This window comes from Camellia sinensis, chromosome 15 (genome assembly GCF_055761805.1).
Source record: "Camellia sinensis isolate YWXY chromosome 15, ASM5576180v1, whole genome shotgun sequence".
Classification (NCBI taxonomy): domain Eukaryota; kingdom Viridiplantae; phylum Streptophyta; class Magnoliopsida; order Ericales; family Theaceae; genus Camellia; species Camellia sinensis.
The window spans coordinates 29,318,226-29,330,407 of record NC_138975.1 but is presented as its reverse complement, the minus strand read 5'-3'; the positions used below and the strand labels follow the sequence as shown (position 1 = coordinate 29,330,407).

General features: G+C 31.4%; 1 pseudogene; it reads left to right on the top strand.

Annotated features, from left to right (window-relative positions):
• The first annotated feature begins 7,370 nt into the window (after positions 1-7,370).
• Positions 7,371-11,758, top strand: LOC145812886 (xyloglucan endotransglucosylase/hydrolase protein 2-like; annotated as a pseudogene).
• The last annotated feature ends 424 nt before the right edge of the window (positions 11,759-12,182 follow it).

Genomic DNA, 12,182 nt, shown 5'->3' with positions numbered 1-12,182 from the left:
TCGCTCTGATACCACTCTGTCACGACCCAAACCCGGCCCTATGGGTTTAGCACCGTAACCGGCCAGTAATCCGAGATTACCGAAGGCCTGCTTAACAGAAATACAGTAAAACAGAGTACAGGGCCTGGCGGAAGCCAATACAGTAAATAAATAGTGTCCATTGAGCTGTGACAGTCTGTATGTAAAAAGGCTTTTCATACATTATACAAAACAGTACAGAACAGTATACACAATATTCACATACATTTAGCTAGGGACTCAACCCCTAGTAACAGTACAGAAAACATTCCGTCTGTACAACACAGTATACAAAATTAACAGTCACACAGTACAGGGACCTAATCCCTGTATAACAGTACAGTAAACAGTCAGTCTATACAAAACAGTGAAACAGTACAAAAAGGGGGAAATTCTAAAACACCCCTAAGCCTTAACAGTAGGCTCGGAACCTCGCAGTGAGGCACAAAGGCTGGCTTGACAAAACTGGAGTAACCCTGACGCCTCTAGCTGCGGTCTGGTGCCTGTACACCTACATATATATATGAGCAGTGAGCTAAAGCCCAGTGAATAACATAAAGCGTAAAGGGGTTTAGAATGAATGTCCTTACAGTAATGAAAACAGTTCATTTCAATCAGTAATTCAGTTGCTCAGTACAGTAAACAGTCATATGTGGTACATCCATTAGCATAACAGTAACAGTAGGTCTTAAAAGACCGAACAGTAATGATGGCCATCAGTCAGTAAACAGTAGTGGTTCCACAAGGAAACCGACAGAGATCTCTGTGACAGTAACAGTAACAGTAAACCGTAGATACTAAGGATGCCACAGTACAGTTCAGAAATAAAGGACATACATTCATTCAGTAAATAATACCAGTTCAGTAAACAGTTCAGTTCAGTATTCAAAAGATAATCAGTTGAACATATCTTTACACAATTGTTACTCACAGAGTTCTGGGCTACAGTATGCTAGAGCGTGTCTCCCCAGTTGCCAACCCTACACAGTTCACAGATTGAACACACTAAGCTACACAGTCGGGAAATCTCATAACTTAATCCCTAATTTGCCTTGGTGTGTTCTACAATGATATCCTCATCAAGATGCCTTAAACTAGGCCTAAGAATGCCTAGGATGGAATGAGGATGCAAAAATACACTTAGAAAACATTTTGCAAACTTTGCTGAAAATAGGGGCTTCGCTCGAGCGAGACTTTCTACGCTCGAGCGTAAGTCCAAAATCAAAGGCTTCGCTCGAGCGAGACTTTCTACGCTCGAGCGGTCTGCAAAACAGTAAAAGTACTGGATGTTGAAATTTTACGCGCGATCGTCGCTCGATGGTCGCTCGAGCGGAGCCCTGGACAAAGGTGCTCGCTCGAGCGGGGAATCCTTCGCTCGAGCGAGGAAGCCAAATCTGGAATTTCCAGATCTGCCTCCCAAGCTCAAACCAAGCATTCAACCATTCCAAACTCGACCTCTTGGGCCCAAATTCTGGAAAACATCATTAAATTCAATGTATAACAAGTTTCAAAGCTCAATTTATGAATTCAAGCCCCAAAGGTGAGTCAATTAAAACCACATTCAAACCCATTTTCAAGAACAACATTCAAACATGTCATGCATGAGTTTTAAACCAAATTAAAGCTCCAAAGCTTGATCAAATGAGCTCATTTCTTTCCAAAACCAGATGAAAACATGGTCTATAACAACAATATGAGCATGCATGTACCAATGTCCATGTAATCAACTTCAAAATGCAACAATACCAACATGCATGCAAGAAATGATCTTCAATCCATCATTTATGAACCAAATCATGACTTAGCTCTACAAATTAACATGAATCATGCAAGATTGAACTCAAGAACAGCCACAAGAAGATGAATGTCCTACCTCAGTCTTGTATTCAAGGTCTAGGAGCTCAAAGTAGCAATTAACACTTCAATTCCAAGCAAGATCAAGCAAATTTTCAAGTTTCCAAGGAATTCAAGGTGAATTCACTCTAACTCCCTACCTCCCTCTCTCTAGTCGGTTAAGGACAAGAAAATGGCTGAGCAAATGTGTTTTGATTCAAGTATAAGGCTCAAGTGTGTGTATATGAGATAGTGGCAAAATGGTAAATATGGCAAACTCTTTAATTGGCTTATTTTAATCTAATTTAATCATACCTAATCAATTTTCAGATAATTATACCATAAAATCATATTAAATATGACGATCATAATATACTAACCCATTTCCGGTTCGGCCGCCGATAAGGCCTTCAATTAATAGTTTAAACATAAAACACGAACAGATCAAACAAACAGTCAACAGATAAAATGCAATTCAAACAGACGTATTCACTCAATTCAGTTTCAATTTCAGTCAGTCAGTTCAGTACTTTAATCAGTTCAATTCTCAGTCAGTTATCAGTCATTATCAGTTCCGTTTAACAGTAATCGGTGATTATCGGTAATCAATCAGTCCCTATTCAGTAAACAGTATGAGGGTTGTTACAATTACTTTCAATGGATTAAGCACTAGGCAATGGATGAGGAGTATACATGCATTCAATGCATGAATATATCAAAAAAATAGGTTGTTAAGTGCCCCATCCAAACCAACACAAAAACTGGACAACACTATTTTGGAGAGGTCGACTGGCCAGAGGAAAGTTTGCCCATTTTGTTCTGTTTCGCTCCAGCTCAGCCCCATTTTGCTCCAGGTGTCCAACAAGACCTAAACATTTGACCAACGTGGGCTTAGGGTAGAGAGTAAAACTCAAATTCTTTTTTTTTTTTTACTGAGAATTTTGTAAGAAATACATTCTGATTTTCATCATCGGGATAATCAAAAGAAAGCGTCCAAGTCTTACAGTAGGTTAAAATGGGATGTCTACAATAGACTTATGGGTCGAGCCTATGAACCGGACTTTGCAAAGCGTATTGGACTAACCCATGGGCCTTATCTCTCGACCCAAGATTAGTTTATATTTTTAAGGGCGTGCCATCAGTTGATGGGCTGGTCTTGGTTCATGTCGGCTCATGGACCTTAGGCATTTTTATGAGACTTATGTCTTGTTTGAAGAATGACTAAACTCTAGACCAGCAATGCAATAAAATAATTACAATGTTAATCCTCAAATCATCCTTAAAATAGTTTAAAATTGGGCAAATTACATATACACCCCTCGAGGTTTGGCTAAATTACAGATACCCCCTGAGGTTTGAGAAATTACGAATTCCCCCTGAATGCTATATTTGCATAAGAAATTAGAGGGTAATTTGTTATGAAATATAAACCCCAGGGGGTAAATTGTTATGAAAATACAAACCTCAGGGGGCGGGATGTAATTTCCGAAACCTCAGGGGTATCTGTAATTTAACTAAACCTCGAGGGATGTATATATAATTTGCCCTTTAAAATTTTTTAAAAATCATTACAAAGTATCGCATTTTTTTTTTTTATCTTCTACATATATTTTAATAAAAAATTTAAAAATTAATTAAAATAACTCATTACCAAACAAATCCTTAAATGAAACCTTGCAAAGCTTCAAAAATATCTAACAATAAACATATTTTAAAAAAATTATTTATATAGATACAAAAAAAAATCAACGCTTAAGACCGAAGTACCCTTTTTTGTCAGCAACCTCATTAAGCAGATTGATTATTTTCTATATATATATATATAAGAGGTGGAGAGTCGAACAGCTATGCGCTCTCTCTCTCTCTTACTTTCGCGTACCATCTGTGAGGAGGAGCGGTAGTCAAACAAGAGGGTTTTGGAGAAGATGATGACCACAAAAGCAATACTCTGCTTTTTCGTGCTCTTCTTCTCTACCTCCCATGGCCAATCTATCATTCGTCAGCCAATACCTCTACAACAATCCTTCAACATCAACAAAACCCATGGCGGATCTATCATTCGTCTGCCTCTACCTTTATCTTCCTTTAACATCAACAAAACCCAGGTCTCCAAATCCCCCTATTTTATATTTTTAATTTTTCTTAATATTTTGTGTTTTTTATGTATATATGTTGATGTTTTTTTGATTTTGCATTTGGCTTTAAAAACAGAGCTCTTCGGACTGTTCTTACACGGTGACCATAACGACGAGCTGTTCTTCACCAAAGTACACTAGAGATCAGATCAGTCTCTCTTTTGGCGATTCTTATGGCTATCAGGTTTTCCTCTTCTCAATACTCAACTATATAAAATAGATGATTTTGTGCATATGTATGTGTTGTTTGTTTATGATTTAAGACCAACACAATTGAGAAAATTGCATCTGGAGAATTGGGGTTTTACTTGTAATTTATTTTATTTGAAAAGCTTTCACTAAAACGACTTGATTAGTAGGTTGATGTTGTTGAAAATTTGTACAAACCTGTTGATAATTGTTTTTTTATTTATTTTGTGAATAGAAATTTTTTTTGGAACTTGTTGTTAGCTAATTAATAACTTTTTTTTTTAATATTTTATTTTATAATAATAATTAGGATTTTTGTGTAGGCAGGGGTCCTTGAAATGATATTGAAAAAAAAAAATTTGGTATAGTATAAACATTAATGTATCAATTAGTATTATAATATTATTATTATTCACATTTATTATATAAATTATAAATATTTAAAATTATACAAATAATATCACATCATTTGTTAATATTTTAATATAAATATTAATTGAGACATATAATATTATTTTAAAAAAATTTCCTGATGGTCCTTTGATTTTACATAAAAATATTTGGTAAAGTTTTAATGGATGCTCATTTATTTATTGATGTGATGTGTGTTGGAGATTTTGATTTTTTTTTTTTCCACGTAAGTAGAGCTCATCACTTCTGATTTTACACTTCGTAGTTTTATTGATTGGACAAGTATTTTTAGTTAAAAATTAAATGAGTGCAAGATCTACACACGATATGAATTTTATACGCATGTAAATTTTTTTGATAGAATTAATATTTTTAAAAAATTAAGAAATATAATTACTTTGGGCTGACTTAAAAACATTTATATCACATTATTTCTTTATTTTTTAACATATTTTTTTTTTAAATTTAAAAATTAAAAAAATTAACTTTTAATCGACTTATTAAAGCAACTTTTGCTCTTATATACCTCACTTTTTGGTTTTGGTGCTGCTTGTGGTTAATCAAAGAGTATACTCTTGATGTTCTATTTGAATAATTTCTTTTAAATTCTATAAATTTAATACTCCCTCCATCTCATATTATTTGTCCAATTTTTTTTAGATATTTTAAAATATTTGTCCATTTTCAGAAGTCAAAAAATAAAACTCTAAAGAATTCCAAAATTACCCTTTAAAAATAATTATAAATGTATTTAATAATGAAAATAAAAGAGACAATATGATAAATTAATATATTTTGATTTGATTTCAAAACAATAATTACATATCTCACTAAAAAGTTAGAATCCCCAAAAAAACACTACGGTGGTGTTTGGGAAGCAAGTTCCCAAATTTTTTTCTCATTTTTTCCACTAAAAGATAAAAGTTTTGCAAAATCAAAAAAAACACATACAAACAAAATATCACATCCAACCCCATAATCATTTCACTTTTTCTCTCACAAACATCACATCCAACCACATAAAAACCTAACTATCTTCCCAAACACCAAAAAATTTTTATCTCATAAAAACCTACATCTACTAAAAGCTACATAAAAACTCACTTTCCAAACACCATCTACTAGTGAGAGTATTCGGTTTGGTTGCTTTTTTAAAATTAATTTTTTAGTTAAAAAAAAAAATCTAACTTGATAAAAAATAATCACAAAAAGCATAGTTTTAAATTTTTAAAAATTATTTTCTCCTCAAAAAATAATAAATTATATAAAAATGATGGATTTTTTTATTATATTTTATTCATCAAATTAGTTTTCAATTTTTTTATTTAAACCAAAAAACCAAAACAGGATTTCTAGGTGGGTGTTTAGGGTTTACATTTTTATGGCTTTTTTAGAAGTCAAAAAAATAACTGGAAAATTGTTTAAAAAATTATTTGTAATGAAAAAATCCTACCAAGTGGTTTGTATGAATTAAAAAAAGTGGATTGTGACATTTACAAACCGCTAAGTCGTTTTTTTTTACTTTTTGTAAGGAAAATCCAGTATCCAAACACCCCACATATATAAATTATGAGAGTCGACTTCTTGTCTTTAGTTCAGATCTCCGAACTAGATATTTTAATCTGAGCAATTGATGTTAGCCACGTTGACATTTTTTTATAAATAAATGATTTAACTTTTATTCATTATTTATAAATTTAATATTAATCTAAGGAAACAAATTTGACCGAATATTTTAATTTTGATTTTTAGAAAGGCGTCGATGTGGCCCAATTTAGGAGCTCGGATCAACAATTTTTAATTAGGATATAAATTGTACTTTGCCTTTTGAAGTTTGGTTATTTTTTGCTTTGGGCTTTGTAGTTTTTTCTTTCACTTTGGCCTCGCTTGTTTAAAATTTTTCTTAATTTATATTTAAAATTATATAAAAAACAACATATTGACAGTTACGTAATATAAAATTATTTTATTATATATAACTAATACTAGAAAAATTACAAAAACAACTTGAACCTAATAGTAAAATTAATTTTTAATTTTAATTTTATCAATTTAAGTCATAAATTTTGATTTATTTTTAATCTAAATCTTTTGACTATTTTTGTTAAGTAAAATCGGTAAAAAAAAGAAGATATTTTAGTCATTAAATTCAATTAAACTCAATAAAAAAATATTATTTTAAATATTTTATGTATATTTAATAATTAAAATATTTTTTTCCTGTCAATTTTATTGAACAAAAATTGATGAATGATTTAGATTAAATCCAAATAAAAAATTTTAGATTTAAATTAATAAAATTAAAAGTTTAAAATTTATTTTGTTATAAGATTCAAAATATAGCTTTTTTCTTTTCTTTATTTTTGTAACTGTCCCACTAACACTTTTTACACAAACTCAAATTTTAATATAATAATATATATTTTTTTATGTTGTAGGACAGTTAACATGACATTTTGAGCATAAGTTAATTTCAAAAGTAAATTAGAAAAAACATAAAAGGCTAAAAATAGAAAGGAAAAAAAATTAAGAGCCAAAATAATATATATATCAAACAGAAAAAGAGGACAAAATGTAATTTAACATTTTAATTTTAATAAATAATAATAATAATAATAATTATTATTATTATTATTATTATTATTATTATTATGTAGGTATATGCAGCGAGGCTAGATGACCCATCGTCGGGGGCGTTCGAGCGGTGTTCGGTGGACACGTACGAGATAACAGGGCCGTGTCTGTACGAGGTGTGTTATTTGTACCTGTACAGGAGTGGATACGATGGTTGGATACCTGATACCGTACAGGTCTACGGTTATTACACTGGCTCTGTTACCTTTTACTACCAAACTTCCATTCCCAACGATGTTTGGTACGGTTTTAACTACTGCAACGGTGCTTCCTCCTCCACCTCTGTCGGAGCTATGAGGTTGTTTGGACACCTGTTTCAGGTTTTGTTTTGTTTTGCCTGCTGGAAAGGCTTGTTTGGTTCCATGTAATAATTATAAGTCCATCTTAGTTGCATGTCTTTGCCACTGCCAGATTATATGGACAATATTATATGGTGGTTGTTATGGTTTTTTTGGTTTTGGGGGGGGGGGGGGGGGGGGGGAGTGTGTGTGTGGTTTTGGGCAATAAGTAATTAAAAATATTTCACAGGACTTTGTGCAGTGAATTGGCTTGCATAAAAGTAACTAGAGGTGTGTGGTTTGGGAAATTTGTAATTTGATTTGATAGTTATCATAGTTTTTTGGAGAAGTTTGAGAGAATTAAAGTTTATATAGCACTTATCACGGCTCGGCGAAAAAAATTTGTGACAACACTACCAATATAAAGTTTTTCTTTACAAACTAGAGGTGGGGTGTAATTTATAATTTGATCTGATAATTATGATATATATATTTAAAGTGATTAGAGAGAATTGAAAACACATCGTGTTTGCTTCGTATATTAGGAAATAATATCACGTTTATTTAACGAATATAATTTTAAAAGGTTAATTAAATTAACGCTCTTTTAATTATTAGTGAATATCGTTTTATTCTCCTTATTTATGAACTAGCGTATGCCTGTACGGCGTAAATAATGTTCGGTGTAAATAATGTTGAGATTAAAATATAGTTATAATTTCTACGTATAATGTTAATTAATTAATTAATTTAATGCATCCTCAACATTTAATTAATAATGGGGAACATAAATATATTAGAAATAGTGTATGCTGCCACCACACATAAGTCAATTTTGTTTGAATAATTGTAGGTATCATTAAAATTTAGGAAAAATTATCAAAAAAAAAAAAAAAAAAATTAGAATTTAATACTTGTAACAAAATAAAATATTGAGTTTCTAATTTTATAAATTTAAATATTAAAATTTTGATTTATTTTCAATCTAAACTATTTGCATGTTTTCAATCTAAACAATCTGAGATCTTTTACGTATTTTACTAAATACTAAATACTAAATAATAAATAAATGCCATTAACAATCCAAGCAATTTGTCAGCAGGAAGAAGTAGCCATCAATCCTTTGCGGGGTCTATCTTTCACATATTTTTTTTTGCATTCCTATTGAAAAAAATAATAATATATCAACACATTTTGCATTCTTATTGAAAAAATAATAATAATATATCAACACAATTTAAATAGCACATAAAATAAATAAAGATATGATAGTGGCCAAGCATTTGAATGCGCAGCACAATTAAGAAAACCGACCACTATCTCTTTTCTTACTCTATTTCTTTTCAATTTCTTCACCATGTCTTCAACAAAGATGAAGAAATAGTCCATGAATTATGAGTGAAAATTTAAATTGGGTTATAGAAATAAAATAAAATGAAACTAAAATAATGACCCGTGAGAGACATGTAGGTTGAAGAAAAAAAAAATAAAAAATAAAATGTTGAGACCCAAACCAATGTCAATAGTGCCCACAAACCAATGTCAAAACCCTCGCCTGACAACACAAAAAAGAAAAAATAATACATATCAGTTTAAGGTTTAGAAACACCAACCCAAATACATAACATAACTTAATACCAACCTATATAAATTGAAAGATGCATAAATAAGTTCAACACAATGAAACATTGAAAACCATTTGAAAAACAAAACCAAATCACACAAACCAAAAAAGAAAAACAAATACATATCAGTTCCAATGATTTGTGTCTCTTAAGCTTTGTTTCCAACTCTTTCTGTGGTTCCATTGAATGCATACCTAATCACACAAAACCAAACAGAAATCTTAGAAACACAAACACAAATCGAAACCGAAATCTTAGAAACACAACCTAATCAACAAAAATATATATAAAAAAATAATAATAATAACACAAATTCAACACAATGAAACATTGAAAACCATTTAAAAAATCACTTAAGAATATCTTAAAAACCATTTGAAAACCATTACATGAGGATCAATTATTATTTCAAACCCAAGGATTAGTTTGTATACCATACTACAAAATGAGTCAAAAAAAAAAAAAAAAAACAAAAACCGCTCTTTCAACCCATCTAAATATTCCAATAAAGTTGCTCTACTAATTTTTTAGCAACTTCACATCTCCTTTCATTCTTACCTTCGTAACACAAACACAAAGTTGCTCACCAGTTTGGAAACACAAACACCAATCCAAATCATACCCAAACACGTACCTAATCCTATCTATTAATTAACAACAACATAATCACCAAATCATATCTGCTCATCATCATCATCATCATAAAAAAAAAAACATCAAAAAATTAAAAATAAAAAGAGTTGTATGTGCCTTTTCCAAGTACTTTTTAGACCTCTTTGCCACACTCTTCAATCTCTTCATCATGATCATCAATTTGGATAGATCAAAGCCTTTTATATGTACAAATTTTAGCTACAAAAATTTACTTTGCACAGATCAAGTCTTATACATGTATCAAGACAGAGAAATTAGGCTCAACATATTTTGCCATTTCATCAAGGCAGAGAAATCAAGCTCTCTCTCGATGAATCCAGTGGTCGTCTCTTACCCCACCTTTTGTCACTCGTTAAAATTATCTGATAAGTCCAACTTATTACATAGTGGTATTTCCTTATTATTGAAATTACATATCAGGTGCCATGTAAACTGAATTTACTAAATTTTTCACTTTCCGTTTATCTCATTCATAATCTCCATATCTTTCCCCAAATATACATTCTATCAAAAAAATGGAAAATTATAGAATACTCTAGGACTACTGAATAATCATCCAAAAAGAAAAATTATAGAATAACACATCTATTTTCAAGCTTTTCTAAGTGTACAATCACCAAAATATTCCATGTTGTAATTAAAATGCGAAGAAAAAACAAACAAACAAACAAACAAATAATGGAAGAGCAAAGCTCATCAACTTGTTTCAAATAGATTGTGTCTTAATTCATAGCACATTTCGAAAGTGTGTTCAAATTTTAGCTGTTAACCAAGCTATAATATATAGAGCCAAGATTTATTCTTTGTGACAATGATGTTTGTTCACCAACCAGGATCTGGAATTAAATCCAAGTTGAATTATACTTCCGGGTTCTTCCATAATAACATTAAGCTACCAGCCAATGAACTCCAGAGGAGTCGTAACAGCCTTCTATGTAAGTTTACATTTACATATATATTCGTGCTCTTTGGTATAGGTTATCACTGACAAAAAAAAAAAAAGCCGATCCAGTGCATGAAACTCCTGCTAAAAATGTGTCACTGATAACATAATGTAAATCCTTTTTTTTCTTTCTTTTGGCAATTGAAATCGGAAGATAGTGAATTGGATTTTGAGTTCTTGGGCAATAGAAAAGGGAAGCCGATCGGAGTCCAGACGAATGTCTTTTTAAAAGGAAAAGAGGGTATAGAGCAGAGGATCCATGTATGGTTTGATCCAACCGCGGACTTCCATACTTACAAAATCCTATGGAACCAACATCAAATAGTGTAAGGCAACTACCTAAACGCATTCCAATTTGAAAAATAAACTTATTCCACAAACTGCTTCTGAAAGCTAGCTATTTTCAAAAGAAATAAAATCATTATATATGAAAATTGAAAATACCCTGTTTCAAGGAAAAATTTTCAAGTTGTCTATTAAATATGTCTACACAATGATGAAATTTATTTATTCATTTATTTTGATATTTTCAAACTTTTCATTATTTTTGTTTTTGAAAACACAAAAACATCGAAATTGAAAATGATATCACACTCCTTAAATCACAATCTGTGGAGTTCTAACTTATTTTGTTAATCGCCTTTCCCCCCAACAGTTATTTTATGGATGAATATCCCATTCGAGTTTTCAAGAACAACAGACGCGATGGAGTTGGCTTCCCAACACAACCAATGCAACTAATGGCAACTATATGAGACGGAGATTTGGGCCACGAATGGTGGAAAAACTAAAATCATTTGGACTCATGCATCGTTTATAAGTCACTTCCGGGGCTTTGCCATTGACGGATGCCCCTATGACAGCTCTCACAGAAAATCATGTAATTCTTCCAAGTTCTAGTGGAATGGAAAGAATTACTGGCAACTGTCTCTTGACCAAGAAAGAAGACATCAAGTCATAAAGCGCAATTATATGTACTGTGATTACTGCAATGACAGAACCAAACACCCAACATATCTCCCAAAATGCCCACAGTGATAACAGCCCTTTATTTTCCTATTACACAATCATTTGAGGATAAGTGCAATTTAAAACTATTGAATTCACAATATAATATTATGCTTAATCACATTCTACTTCTAATTCTCAACCTTCTTTCGGACCTAATACATTTTTCAGGACGACTATTCGGACCTGTCTTTCTAGTTCTAAATACACGAAATATTGTAGAATTGAGCTGCACCATGTACAAAAATATGCATACAAACATTGATGAGCAATCATCAGAATCAATGTTTCATTTGTATATTCTTCTCATTCATAGCATAACAATCAACTGTGTCAGAACTTCATACAATATTTTTTGAACACAACCATTTGCCACTATCTCACCATCACAACCATTCCATCAAATTAAGCAAAGCAAAACACTACACAATAGACGTCAGAGCAAAACAAAATG